This window comes from Macrobrachium nipponense, chromosome 35, assembly GCF_015104395.2.
Source record: "Macrobrachium nipponense isolate FS-2020 chromosome 35, ASM1510439v2, whole genome shotgun sequence".
Classification (NCBI taxonomy): domain Eukaryota; kingdom Metazoa; phylum Arthropoda; class Malacostraca; order Decapoda; family Palaemonidae; genus Macrobrachium; species Macrobrachium nipponense.
In genome coordinates, this window is record NC_061096.1 from 59,790,702 (window position 1) to 59,806,314 (window position 15,613).

Consider the following 15,613-nt stretch of genomic DNA (forward strand, 5'->3'; position numbering starts at 1 on the left):
GTAAAATGTTTTTAACAGTAGTATACAGATACATTGATGATGTTATCAAGCAATTTAAATTTTTTTGTTCATGAAACCTTACCTGTCAGATATCTATATTAGCTTGTATTTTCTGAAGTCCGACATGAAATTCAAAAACCTTCCGGCACACACCAGTTGGTCGGCCAGGGGGTGGTTAGTACCCATTGTTCCCCGCCGCTGGTAGCGGGTATCAGGAACCGTTCCGCTTTTCTATTCCATAATTTTTCTGTCGCCGGTGCTGGAAAACACCGCTGTTTTCAGTACCGTCCTCCTTAGGATTTTGGAAACTTCATGGCCGCTCAATCCCTAATTGTACTTTCTTTTGATTATTGACTTTGGATTTTGTGGCTTAGGCATACGCTATCAGTTAAATTGTTTTTGGAATATGATTCATTTTTGTATATCTGAATCTAGTTAGGGCTAGTTTTCAGAGGGGGTTGGGTTTGTCCTGCTAAGATAGGGTGGTGCTTACCGAAAGCTTTCGGTAGGTTTTGCCTCACTTCGATTGTCATGCACGGGGCTCTGTGGTCCTTGCTTTCTTTTGTTGAGATTTGTCATGTAAGGGAGTGTGCGACTGTACTAATTCCATAAGGAAGACGTTGTATTCAATATGTATCCGCAATTAATCAGTAAACAAAGTTCAGGGTATGCCTAACCTACCTGTAAGAACACTTTTATTTTGCCCTAACCCATGTAAGTATGGCCTACGGGGCTCTAAATTATGTCTCGTGAGGTAATGCCCTTTACGTTATAGGATTCCATCTGTATCTTGGAATCTAAGGTGCTACTCGCTTCTCCTTACATTGTGGTGAAAAGTGCTACTTCTGTAGTTGTTTACTACTCCTAACCCTGTAATGTTGCCGCCTTCGGGCCCTAAACAGTTTTCTGTAGAGGGTAGTGACCTTTCTCTGATACCTCTATCGATTTGTAACTTAGAATCGCAAAGTGCTGGCTTTGGATAGCAAAAGTGAAGTGGCTAACGTGCAGTGAACAGTGCCCCTTGTGTAGTGGATGGGCTGCGTCAGATCGGCCTTATTTCGCCTCTAGGCCGGGACCCTCTGCTTGACTCCCAGGAACAGGGAGATAAGCAGATGTCGGAAAGCCGAAGGAAGGGTTTACGAGGAACTCCCACCGATCTGACCGTGCCTTCGGCAGAGACCTGAAAGTTACCTCCCAGGCTGCCAAAGTGCGTGCAAAACTCATCCTGAAGGGATTGCTTCTCCGGTCCTACCGAAGTGCGTCCTCCCTGCGCAGGGTTTGGAGCTTTCGGAAGGGACTCGCGCCCTCTAAATAGAACAGCTTTATAAAGAAGGAAGGAAGTTTTCGAACGTTCCTCTCTTCATCTCTCTCGTCATGCGTTGCCAGTGAGAAGTTAAGAAGGCCGAACGTCGCCTGAAACTCGTGTACGTCTTTCCAACCGAGAAAATGGGAAAGCAACAGTCATATTAGCAGGACGCTTTTGTTGAAGCAGCGGACGTCCTAGCTTTGTTGCTGTGAGAATAAAAGGAAGGCGTTTCCCATGGCCCCGCGTTAGTTCTCACACGATCAACCCCTTCACCTGAGTTACGTGCTTCGTGGGGGGGGGGGGGGGCAGTCGTTTTTCTCTCCGCGATGATTCTAATTGTCCTTCCCTTGAAGGCAGTTTCGCTTGCCATTGGACGGGCCCTTGTCAGGAGCGTGAGACGCTTTGTTGCTGCACGTTTTTTTTTGTTTTTGACCGCTCCGGCTTGGACGGGACGTTTCGGAATGGACGCCAGTCGCAGCGCGCGGGTCGATGCATCCAGCCAATCGCGCACCAGTAACGACCGCCAGGCCGGGAGCGCGAACGCCAGTGGCTACCGGCAGCGCGAGCGGCGCGCCACGAGAGTGCTATCGCTGCTCGCCAGTGGATAGTACCCGAGCCGGGCGGCGCCGAGAGTGCTCGCTGCTCGCCAATGAATGAACGGGGGACGCCGAGCCGGTGCTTCCGGAGCTTGGCTTAGTTCCCCCCCCCCCCCCCCCAGTGGACCGCCGCGCGCCGCCCACGCCAGGTTTGTCGCCTGGCTTGCAACGTTTCTGTTGAAGTCATTGCAAGCTGATTTGGGCCTAAAGAGTTTTTTTACCTAACATTCGGTGATCCCTTCTACATCGCCTGCGAAGAATGTGAAAGTAAGCAGTGCTTCCTGGAGGAAGCTTAAGTGAAAACAAGGCAAACTTCGTTTTCGAAACCCGCAGCAAGACCACGGGTTTGTCGGTGAATTTATAAGGTCTTTGTCTAGTATATTGCTTTTCGTTAATCCAGGAATTGGATTGGTAGTTATGGAAATCTCAAGGAAAGATCTCTTTTGCTCTACCCGCAGTCAAGACTTTTGCGGGTAAGGCAGGCTTATGGTTTTATGTAAAAGCTCGACGTCCTGCACGTCAGGACTCTCGGCAAATACGTTCAGTTAAGGATTCTTGCAAAGGCAACTCATCAAAAGGAGGAAAGCCGCAAAGACAGGTACTTGTGCCCTTTTGCCATACTGCCAATAACTTTTGATACCGGGAGAGGTGAAGCTGGTTGGAGAGTTTTTCTTTTCCTTCTTCCCTTGCCCAGGATCCTTTTGTTAGCAAGCTTTTTTAAAAAAAAAAAAGGACCCATCTGAAAGGGCTTTTCAGGATTGATAGATTTTGTTAGTTTCCTAGTCGGGTACTTGTACCGCTGCCAGATTGAAAACACTCGTCGTTCTACCTGTCGTAAGCCGTCCTCTTAACATGGATTCTTGCCCCTTCCTCGTTTTGAGGAACGGGAATCGAAAATAAAATGCTCGACTTCCTTGGATTACGTTTTTGTCAATTCAGTGAATTTCCCCCCCATTGACAATATACTATCGTTTTGTCCAAGAAAAAAAAAATAAGTGGGTAATCCCCTCATTGACAAACTTTATCCTCTTTGTCCCCGTAAACAATGGTTTAGTTCTCATTGACAAACTTCTCATTGTAAACTTTATATTGCGTAAGCTGGATAAGGCTTCTTATTGACAAAGATTGCGTAAGATCTCTCCATTTCATCCATTCGCAGACAATCGTACAAGAAATAGACTTTGAGACTACGTCAATGAACGCTTTATGTCCGAAATAACATAAGAAGCTTTGAGCTGTCCGCTTCAATTTCTCTTGAGTTTTGTTTATGAAACTTGCCTGTCAGATATGTATGTAGCTGTATTTCCGAATTCAGCTATAGTATATATGTCTGCCAGGTAAGTATGAAAAAACTTTATTGCAATATATATCATATTTTGCCTTGCGTTATTTTACTACTGGTTGGCTCAAGTCATATAACGCTTGCTGTAGTTACCTCTTCGGATGGCAACCGAGAGGTCTATTGTCTATTAATTTAAGGACATTTAATCGTTACTCCCTGCAACAGCCTTCCAGGAGTTTCCGATTTATCTTTTACCGTTGTATGGTAGTGTTATGACGACACAAACGCATCTATATATTTAGCGTTTTCTGTTTCGCTTAAATATACCAGCTTGAGAGTCTCTTTATGCTAAAAATTACGGACCTATTTCTTCGTAGAATAGGGTAGCTGGCAACCCAGGCATAAAGTTAAGAGACGACGATTGTAAGCTGCTGCTGTCACTGTCCTCTCCGCCAGTCCAAACGAGGCGGTACCAGCCTCGTTCGCTGTCATGCGCTGTAGGTTACGTCTCTCTCTCCTGCGGGATTGACTGACTACCGTATCTCTGTGCTGGCAGTTACGTCTCTCTCTCTCCTGCGGGATTGACTGACTAACTGTATCTCTGCCCTACAATCACGGACTTTAGCCTAAGATTGAGGGGTATTTCTTACATGAATGAATAAACATTGCATTCGTTTTGCCTTACTATGTTCTCAGAGATATCTCTTACTCCTTTCGGCGTGCTCGTTACCGCACGGTATAGGACTACGAGTCTACCGCAACATTTTTTCACTATTATATGCTCTCCTGCTTAGGCAAAGCGCAGCCTTTTTAGGGAAGTAAACATACTGGTGTGAGGGAATGGATGAGCTTGCTGGGGGACCATTTCCTTCCTAAAGAAGTTGTTTCCCTGAATAGACTGCAATTCAGACCTCTACAGTTTTTCCTACCGGGAAACTGAAATTTTATTAAAGATCTAAGAATGATTCTGAACATCTCTCGGTGCGTTAAGTATCACTTTGAGGTGATAGAAAGAAGGTGCCGCCCGGACATCTGGAGAGGGTTTCAGATGTCCTGGATCATAATCTGAAAGAAGTGGAAGCAATTCTGTCGTCCCTGCCCAGTCCTGGAAAAACGAAGTTTTTTGGAACCAGTGGTCCATATCAACTCTGATCTTCCACAGTCTCTCTCATATCTTAGGAAGTATCTTCTCTCGGTCCCTGTTCGGGTTTACGAGAAAGAGCCTATTATAACAACAGACGTAGAATGTAACAGATCGTCTAGAGGTTCGTTACAGGATTGCAAAAGTCCGTACGAATCGTCTCGATCGACGGCAGCAACCTACTGACTTCCGAGTGGAATCTTTCTTTAGAAGTATGTTGAGAGTTTATGGAGACTTTAGGGAACGTCCTTTCATACATCTCTTCGCTATGATATTGAACAGGGATGGATGTTTAGTCTCTTTCCCTTTTTCAAACGCTTAGGAAATGTAATAAGATGATTTATACCATCACAGGAGCGACAATGACGCTAATCGCCCATGTTGGCCTTCAAGATCCTAATGATTCACAGAGGTCGCGTCCTTCCAAGGACCTTTTCCCCGAGAGAGTCGGTCTACTTTACACGAAAGGTACCTATAACCTCTCCGCTCTGAGTCTGACTACGTTCAGACTATCGAGATGTTGACAGCATAAGATTGCCGTCTTCCCTTTCCGTTTGAAGAATGGGATAAGCTGGCAGTTCACAACTATTTAAAAGAATACGCAAATATGTTGTTGACGGCCTTTGGCTCAGAGATTTGCTTCTGTCAAACAACAAAGCCCTTCACGATCTTTGAGTTCTGTGGAATCTCGAAACTCGCTCACCATCTACTTTTTGTCTCCACCTGTTTTCTCGGAGTCAGACACTCGTGCGAGATCAGGAGACACATAGTAGCCCTGAGTTTCTGTTGACGAAGTCGGTTGCGTTTACACACCCCCGATTGATCGTTTTAACATGAGACCAGGTTGGACTGTCAGGCATTCGTCCTTCGGGACTGAATCGCCTTTTTGCTCCTCGCTCCTTTCTCCACTGGCACCAGAAGCTCGAGTCAGGAGTGGCCTCAGGAGTTGATTCGCTAACGACGTTTGGGTTGCGTTCATACCCCAAGGTTTGCTTAGCTTGAATCGCCCAGGCAGTCCACAGACACTCATCCTTCAGCGAATAATAGTGCCTTATGGTCTTCAGGGTACAGCCTTGCTGTCCTTGATGCGTCTGACTGGTCAACTGGTCGGTCACCTGACTTTTAGTACAGACTGACTGACTGTGCATGTCCATATCGAAGCTTTCAATATGGAACTTAGACATAGTTCTGAAGTTCTTGATGTCAACAGCATTCGAAACATCTCCTACCTGTTAACTTCTTGCACGTGATCAGGAAGGCCCCCTTTTCTAACCTCACCCTAGATACGACAAAGAGGGTTAGTGAGGTTTTCAGCCATCGTCAGAAGTTTTTTGGCATTAGAGAACACAAGGCGGTGCGTTCTCTAAGCCTTCCGTTGTGGCCTAAGAATGGAAACCCGTCTTGTTCTTGGGCCAGGAGCTTGGAATCAAGGATGGCACAAGTTATTGGGCAGGAGCCAGAGAGAGTCCTGTGCCCTGTCAGGTCTCTCAAGTTTTATCTACATAAAACTCAAGAAACGTCGAAGTCGTACGGACAATCTGCAGTGTTCCGAAAAGACCAGACTTGCCCATATCGAAGAACACCCTGGCTTTATTGTTAAGGAGTTCTTTCAAAAAAGCTCCTTCATTGTGTTGGCACAACAAAGATTTGAAATCTTTTGATTTGAATGCTCACGAGGTGAGGGCGCGGCCTCGGAAGCATTTCAACAGCAGCATGGCACTCAGCAACATCCTGAGTACCATGTTTTAGCGAAGCAACTCTGTTGTTCAATTCACACTCCCTGCGAGATGTGAAGATGGCATATGAGATCTGCTGCTCGCTAGGGCCATACGTGTCTGCAGACACAATCTTGGGGGCAAGTAGTACCACTCATCCTATCCTGTAGAAATGTTAGGAAAGAGCTCCTTAATTTAAGTAGTTGAGTCGTCGACAACGGTGACTTCTTAACTCTTAAGCCTTAGTTAACACACCTTAACTTTTGGCTAGGTTGGTCAGGTGGTGATATATATTTTTATATATATTATATTACTTTCTTAGCCCTCATGGTATGGTCAATATGGTCTAGTCACGTCGTGGTCTCGCCCCTGTTGACAGATCATCTGGAGTGCACCAGCTATATAGGTCTCTACCTCGCTGGCAACTCTAAGTAGCACAAGCAGACTTACGTGGCAATAACCACGAAGCCAGCAATGCTAACAGGTGGAACCAAGATGTAAATCATCTGCATGCATTTGTTTTCCCAAAATCCTTCTATTCTGTCCCTTCCCACCTCCAACGGTGGGATTCAGCTATATATATATCTGACAGGTAAGTTTCATGAACAAAATGATATTGTTATGATACAATAAAGTTGTCATACTTACCTGGCAGATATATATAATTAAGTACCCACCCACCTCCCCTCAGGGGACAGTGGAAATAAAAAAAAAAATTATGAATAGAAAATGGGACTGGTTCCTGATACCCGCCTCCAGCGGCGGGAATGGGTACTAACCACCTGGCCGACCACTGTGTGTGCCGGAAGTTTTTGAATTTCTGTCGGACTTCAGAAAATACAGCTATTATATATATCTGCCAGGTAAGTATGAACAAACTTTATTGTATCATAACAATATCATTTTTCCATGAACGGAAAACTTACTGCATGTTCCTCCAGTTAGTTCCTTTCCTGCAGTTGTCACTTTATGGGTGTGGTGACACTGTGACTTGGATGGCTTTTCCAAGTGAGGGATACTCAGGAGAGAGGAGGAATCGTCACTTTTCTTCATCTACTGAAGACTGTTCCCTGCATCATTCCAGAATGGAAAAGATCTGCATATGTGGAACTTGATTATTTCAGAATTTGTATCAGGTGGCATGGTAGAGTTGAGTGAGAAATGTGACTGGAGGTTGATCGGGATTAATCATTAGCTGAGTTTATCTGTAAGTACCGTGCTTAAAAGGAAGTTGCATGCCCATAGCCTAAGTACTGTAATATGAAAGGGCATAATAGTAATGGTTTTAGCTATTGTCTTGCTTGTTCTAAGTACTTTACACTGCTGGATTAATCTTGCCTACTGGTCATTAGAGCACAAGTAAAGCAAGTTTAGTATTTGTGGAGGATAATTAATGAATACTTCAAAAATTTGAATTATCACAAACCATTTTGTATGGTGAATGTAAAAACTACTACAGCAATTTGGGATACTAGCATGTTGAGATCATAGTTGGTTATTGTTTACTATTCAACGGGTGGATGTCTACACTGACTTTCATGTTGTATTCATACTTGACCCATGGTATTTGTTGAACGCATTAAGAAACAAATACTGTATCTTGTTTTATAAATAATTATGTGCAATAAAGTAAGTTTAGTATGTATACTGTAAATAACTTTTTGATTTACTGTAATATAACCAAAGATTAAAAGCTGAATCCAGATTTAAATGGTTCCTGAGGTCTCAGGAACCCATCCCTCACCAATAACCTGGGTTAAGTATAAGTTTTTTTGTGTGACTGTGTTAGCTTTTTAATATTTCAGTAAGACTTGACCTAATTGGTTTTTATGATTTGTCCTTTAAGAATGTTGCATAAATGTTGCATTCTGTATACGTATATGAAGCAAATGGTTTCTTCATTTTATCAATATCAATTATTGAAGATCTCTCTCTCTCTCTCTCTCTCTCTCTCTCTCTCTCTCTCTCTCTCTCTCTCTCTCGTCTCTCTCATTCTCTCAATTAAAACTAATGAATTTGTAATAATAATTCATTCAAGCCAGATCATTACAAGAAAGTACAAGTCATAGGAAGTCAGTTGCGTTTTCTTGAAGTATTGGTTAAGTTGATAGGATGGGAGAATTTGAGTGCACATGTATGGGTAATTGCACTTTTCACAGGCATGATTGTTGCCTCAGTCATGCTTTCCAGAGTCTAAGTTGTGTTCAGTGGCCTTCAGGTCTAGAGAAGTCAAAACTTCGCCTCTGGACCTCGACAGATACGGTAGCATTGACCCTAAGAGGATCTTTCCCATCTTTTTTTTTCTAAAGAGACTGCTGGTTACATTGCTCCTAAGAATACTACATAAGCAAGGCAAAAGTGAAGGAGGACATGGAAAAGGGTTAGACGAGGACGCTGCTTTTGATAAATAGTTGGGAAAAATTAGATTGGCAAACATATGGCAGAGTTGAATGGGATCCAAATTCGGTATCCCTTTGCACATCCTTTTAATGTTTACACAATAAGTCCTTTAATTCTGATGCCTCTGCCATTTCATCTGTCCAGCAGTCTCCATTCTTGTGATAGGTCTATACAGTTTTCAGTCTTACTTCTGTCTTATTGTTTCCCATTACCAAACCATCGTTGATCCGTCTTTTTACAATAACTTTTTTACCTCATTTCTCACCCTTTCAGTCCTTGGTACTCTGCAAGTACTATGCAAACAGTTCACCATAGCAGCTTCACCCATTCTTCCATTCTCATTCAACACCCACACTTGACTAGATCTCTGACATTTACTCTTAAATGGCTATATAATTTTATCTTTTCATGTATGACACTTACCTGTTCGCACTGGCAGAATTTTCAAAACTCGCGGCAACCGCTAGATCACTGGTAGTTCAGGTGATCGCCACCCCGCTCCCGTGGCGCTGGTGCTCGGAATCATTCCCATTTTCGTCAGATTTTTTTCTGCCACTGAACCGGCAACATCGTTGTTGGTTCCCTGCTAGAATTCGAAACTCGTTAGCTGACTTTCGCTGTACTTGGATGGTTTATTGGGTATCGTATTGGAAAGTTGGATTGGCAATCGCGATTGGAAGTTATTATAATGTCTGATTCTGGTATAGTATTTCGAGTGTGTATGAAAGAAGGGTGTAAGGTGAGACTGCCGAAAGCTTCGGTAGACCCTCACACAGTATGTAAGAAGTGTAGAGAGGTTTTGTGTACTTGGGATAATAGATGTAATGAGTGTGAAAGTTTAAATGAGAAGGAGTGGAAGACTTTCACAAAATATGTTGAGAGACTTGAAAAGGATAGAGTAAGAAGATCGATGTCTCGGAGTGAGAGGTCAGGATCTTCTAGTAAGGCCTTGAATACTTCTGTTATTTCTCCCCTTCTTCCCAAGTAGAAGTTGTAATCCTTCTCCTCAGGTCTCTCCTGCGCCCGCTGCTGTTTTCTGAGGATACTAATTATGTGAAAGTGTTTGCCCCCCTTGCGTCAATGGGCGATCAGATTCAGCGTCTTACAGACAAAGTGGGTACGATTGAAAGTGTCAGTGTAGTGGAGGGGGCGGCTGATCGTCTCACTCGTGCTCCTAGACCCTAGGCCTCTGCCAAGCTCCCAGACCCAAGGGGAGAAAGGCATGGTCGACAGTCGAAGGGAGGCGAGAGGGGTTCCCTTACGATCAGTCGTCCCTTCAGGCAGTCCTGTTGCGTCCCAGGCTGCAGCAGTGCGTCATAGAAAAGGCGACACTGGGAAGTGTTTTTTCCCTCTACAGATAGTTCTGCGTCAGGCCGGTATGGACGTTATGCGGAAGGTTTCGCGTCCTCTGAAGAGGACGCATAGACCTACGTCTTCTCAAGATGAGCGTTACCCTCAAGAACGGTGGAGTAGTCCGAGATTTTCTCTTCTAGTGATGAGGAAGAGGTGGTTCCGATTAAAAGGAGGAGATCCTTTAAGTCAAAACAAGGACGCAAGACCTCATGTAGACGAGGGTTCTCTTGGATAGGAGCCCTCCTTCTGAATACGGAGCAGTCTCTCCGATATCTAACTTCCTTATCGTAGAACTCAAGATCGAGTTTCTCGTTTTGATGATCCGTCTCTCTCGTCGTTCTCCGCTTGCTCAGACTTCCCGCCAGGAAGCAGAAACTAGGAAACTTCCTTGAAGAGATGCAAGGAAGGTTAGCCGATTTAGTTAAATCGTGGGGAACATCGGAACATCCTCCTACGAGCGTAAGGACGCAAGGAGGCATCTCTCCCCGTCAAGTCCATCTAAAAAGGACGCATGATGGTTTGCCTCCTTCTCGTCACGCTTCGGAGTCTCGGGTAGTACGCAAGTTACGGGAGCAGGACGCAGGACGGACAGCAAGTTACGAGAACAGGAAGCAGGACGCAAGTTTCCGGAGCAGGACGCAGGACGCAAGCTTCCGGAACAGGAACCGCAGGACGCAACTCGGAGCTCAGAAGGACGCAAGACGCAGGCGGCAGGAGCCGGTTTCTTCCCGCGAGGTTGGAGAAGATTTTCTGCAGCAAGACCTTGGTTTACAGGATGTGTCTTCGGCAGAAGAGGAAATAGAAGACTTAGAATCTGAGGAAGAAAAAGAGGGTGAAGCACCTTCTTCAGACTATAAGAAATTAACGAATTGCCGCCTTTCACTTTTGAAGGGGATTTTCAGCCTGCAGCTCCGACATCACCCTTTCTCAATTCTCCAAGAATAAAACTCCGAAGAAGTCCTCGTTTTTGAAGATGAAGTTTTCGATTACGGCTAAGAAGGCTCTTCAAAGAATTGATACGTTGGTTGAAGGAAAAGGAGGGGAAGCGGGCAAGACTGTGTTCTCTTTCCCTCCTGCCAAATTGGCATCGAAGTCCGGAATTTGGTATGCGACGGGGGAAAATCTCTGCCTGGGAGTTCCTGCCTCCTCCCAGGGGGATTTTTCCAACATTGTTGACAGTTCCCGCAGACATGCATTGAATTCGGCCAAAGTGTGGTGGTCTCCATCAGAATTAGATCATCTCTTGAAAGGGATTTTCCGGACCTTCGAGGTTTTTAATTTTCTGGATTGGTCCTTGGGGGCTCTGGGACGAACAGTGAAGATAATGAATCAACGGCTTCTCAACTCCCAAGCAGTATTATGTCCTGCATGGACAAAGCCTTAAGGGATGGCGCGAATGAATTAGCATCTCTTTTCACCGCAGGAGTTTTAAAGAAAAGGTCACTCCTATGCTCTTTTGCTGCTAAGGGCGTTTCTAACGCACAGAAATCCGAATTGGTTTATTCCCCACTTTCGGATCAATTGTTTCCTGCGGATATTATCAAGGATATTTCGCTTTCCCTAACTCAGAAGGCGACGCAGGATCTGTTAACTTCCTCGGTAAGGAAATTTTACCCAACAAGGTGGTTAAGAAGACGCCTAAGGAATCAAGACAAAAACTAGTCAGCCCTTTCGAGGCAAGTCCTTTTCTCGTCCTGCCTTCAGAGCAAGAAGAGCTCCGTCCAAGAGGGGTTCGAAACCCAGTACTAAACATGAAACAACAAGTCCTTCAGACATCAGTAGGTGCCAGACTCCAGAAGTTTTGGGAGATTTGGCAAGAAAGGGGAGCAGATCCTTGGGTCGTCAAGGTAGCCAAAGAAGGTTACAAGATCCCTTTCTGAAGAGACCACCTTTCTTGCGACATCGCCAAGAGAGGCTTGGAGCTCACTACAGCGATCCAGGCAAACAAGAAGCACTACAAGAACAAGTTCTTTCTATGCTCAAGAAAGGAGCAATAGAACCTGTTCTGGATCACTTATCTCCGGGATTTTACAACCGGCTGTTTTTAGTAGCGAAATCCTCTGGGGGATGGAGACCAGTACTGGACGTAAGTCAACTCAATTTGTTTGTGGAGAAAACAAAATTTACGATGGAGACGACCGATTCAGTACTGGCAGCGGTACGTCCAGGGGACTGGATGGTCACCCTGGACCTTCAAGACGCATATTTTCATATCCCAATTCATGCAGGATCCAGGAAGTACCTGAGATTTGTGATCCAGAACAGGGTCTTTCAGTTCAAAGCGTGGCGAAGTGGCTACACATTCTAGGAATAAGAGTGTCTCTATACCTGGACGATTGGCTCATAAGAGCCCAATCAAGAAAGCAATGTCTGGAGGACTTAGAAATGACGTTAACATTAACGAAAGAGTTAGGGTTGATGGTGAACTTAGAAAAGTCGAATATGACCCCCAGTCAGGAGCTAGTTTATTTGGGGATTCTGATCTCCTCAGTGACTTTCGGGCTTTTTCCGTCTCCAACAGACAAGAGCAGTGCATCCGGAAAGTGCAAGCCTTTCTAGAGAAAGAACAATGTTCAGCACGAGAGTGGTATGAGGCTTACTGGGGGACCCTCTCGTCCCTGGAACGGTTCGTTTCTCTAGGAAGGCTTCACATGAGACCCCTACAAATATTTTTGAACCAAGTCTGGCCAAGAAAATCGCAACCAGATTCCTTCCTGTTTCGAATTCCTCGCAAGATCAAAGAGGAATTGCAGTGGTGGCTAACTCCGGGAAGTTAGCGAAGGGAGCGTCTCTCCAGCAAAAGAACCCAGACCATGTATTGTTCTCAGACGCGTCGGACGCAGGCTGGGGAGCGACTCTCGGACATCAAGAAGTTTCAGGTCGTTGGAGCAAGGAGGAAGCGGCTTGGCATATAAACAGGAAGGAACTGATGGCGATTTTCTTGGCTTTGAAAGAGTTCAACGCGGTGATTCGCAACAAGGTGGTACAAGTCAACGCGGACAATACCACAGCTCTGGCGTACATCCGCAAACAAGGAGGGACACATTCAATCTCTCTTTGCAAGTTGGCGGAGGAGATCCTTCTTTGGGCAGAGAAGGAAAACGTAACCCTTCTCACCAGATTCATTCAAGGGGAGAAGAATGTGAGAGCGGACCTGTTGAGCAGGGAAGGTCAACTTCTATCAACAGAATGGACTCTTCATTTAGAAGTATGCCAGAGTGTGGAAATTATGGGGTCGCCCAGTGGTGGACTTGTTTGCGACAGCAATGACAAAGAGATTGACGACTTATTGCTCTCCAGTCCCAGACCGTCAAGCAGTCGCAGTAGACGCCTTTCTTCTAGATTGGACGGGGCTAGACGTCTACGCCTTTCCCCCGTTCAAGATATTAGGAAAGGTTTTTTGAAGAAATTCAGGGAGAGTCAAGGGACAAGAATGACTCTCATAGCTCCATACTGGCCGGCCCGAGATTGGTTCACAGAGGTACTGGAATGGACAATAGATGTACCAAGGACACTTCCAGCAAGAGTAGATCTACTCAAACAGCCTCACTTCAACAGGTACCACAAGAACACCCTCGCTCTGGGTCTGACTGCGTTCAGACTATCGAAAGACTTGTCAGAGCGAGGGGGTTTTCTAGAGAGGCGGCCAGAGCGGTGGCCGGAGCTAGAAGAGCCTCTACTATTAAGGTGTACCAGGCGAAGTGGGGAAATCTTTCGCAAGTGGTGCAAGAGTCGGAAGATTTCTTCATCCAGTACCTCTGTGACCCAAATTGCCGACTTCCTTTTTATACTTAAAGAAGGAAATAAAAATTGTCAACTCAGACAATTAAAGGGTATCGGTAGTATGTTGGCTTCAGTATTTAGACATAGAGGTCTAGATATTACAAATAATCTAGATCTGAGAGACCTCATAAGGTCCTTTGGAACAAGGAAGGAGCCCCAATACAGAGCGCCTTCCTGGAATCTCGATGTGGTCCTGAAATTTTTAGGAACTAGTAAGTTCGAACCGATGGATCAAGCTTCGTTGAGAGATATCTCGAAAAAGACCATCTTTTTGGTGGCCTTGGCCACAGCTAACAAAAGGGTGAGTGAGCTGCAAGCAATTAGCAAACATATTGGCTGGAAACATGGGGGGGGGTGGGGGGGGGGGGGACAAGCGGTTTGCTCATTTCAGGGAGGGGTTCTTGGCCAAGAACGGAGAATCCAGCTCATCCATGGCCAAGGTCGTTTGAAATTATGGGTCTTTCAGATTTAGTAGGACAGGAACAAGAGAGAGTTCTTTGTCCAGTAAGGGCATTGCGCTATTATTTGGAGAAAACCAGTAAGATTAGAGGAACTTCAGAATCACTGTGGTGCTCTGTGAAGGATCCTAGCAGAGCAATGACCAAAAATGCTATTGCCTTTTTCCTTAGGGAACTAATTAAGAATCTCATATGTTATGCCAAGAAGAAAATTTCGGCATCCTTAAGGTTAAGGCGCACGAAGTGAGAGCAGTAGCTACTTCGTTGGCTTTTAAAAAGAATATGGCCCTCAAAGATATCATTGAAACGAACGTTTTGTGGAGGACTAATTCAGTGTTTTGCAAGTCATTACCTTAGAAACTCAAAACAACGTTTGACAATTGTCAAACGTTGGGTCCATATGTATCCTCAGGAGCAGTATTGGGCAAAGGATTTTCCACCCCATAACTTACTAACATGCTAGGTATTTTAATGAAGTGGTGTTGTTTTTTACGGTTGTCTGAGAGGGTGATTTCCTCTTCAGTCTGTGAAGTGTAGTGTGTTAGGTTAGTTTTGTGTGTGGTTCAGGTGGTCTAACTTATCCTAGCATGAATGCCCGTGGTAAGAGAGGGCTAGGGTTTCCTGTCAACAAATTGGTCCCGTCCAGTTGTCAGACCCTTGTATTTAGCTCATCAACTAATAGGTCACGTCCTAGTTGGAAGCTACTAAGGTTTAGCAGGCTAAGAGGCAGGAATGCTGAAGTCAGCTACCTTAGCAGGTAAGGAATCTAAGAGTATTTTGAATTTTAAATTTTTAAAACTCTTACAATGTTGCTGTCTTTGACCCACCTCCAAATGTGTCAATCAGCTATATATATACCTGCCAGGTAAGTGTCATACATGAAAATGATGTTATTATGATATAACAAAGTTTCATGTATACTTACCTGGCAGGTATATATAATTAAATTCCCACCCACCTCCCCTCAGGAGACAGGGTTCAGAGAAAAATCTGACGAAAATGGGAATGATTCCGAGCACCAGCACCACGGGAGCGGGGTGGCGATCACCTGAACTACCAGTGATCTAGCGGTTGCCGCGAGTTTTGAAAATTCTGCCAGTGCGAACAGATAATATAGCTATATATATACCTGCCAGGTAAGTATACATGAAACTTTGTTATATCATAATAACATCATCTTTCATCGCATTATCAGCTACCTATTTCTTCATTATCTTACTGTTACTTGATACAGTGGAAAGTTGTGGGGCATCGTTGTTAAAGAATATGTAGTATATCATACTACCATTTCACAGGTTGGATCTCATGGGAAGAGTTTTATGTTTAAAAAAAAAAAAGATTTAGAAACCCTCCTAAAACAGGGTATATATCTTTTGAATTCTTATGTAGAAGTTGTGTGGTGTTGTAATGAGCGCCTGTGGTCTGTGATAATTTACAAAAGTAGTACATGTAATGTTCATTGTGGAATTATGCAAAGCATAATTGGATCAAGTCTTATGTAGAATACTGTATTGCTCATGCGAACAGAAATACACTTGAGAGCTTTTTGATAAGGTTTGGACAAATTTTTAAGGTTTTT

The 15,613-nt window shown here is 44.5% G+C and overlaps 1 protein-coding gene across 2 annotated transcripts in view; it reads left to right on the forward strand.

Moving 5' to 3' along the window:
• LOC135208831 (lysophospholipid acyltransferase 6-like) overlaps window positions 1–15,613 on the forward strand; it is a 53,614-nt gene that overhangs the window by 12,601 nt on the left and 25,400 nt on the right. The gene's annotated exons all lie outside the window — the stretch shown is intronic.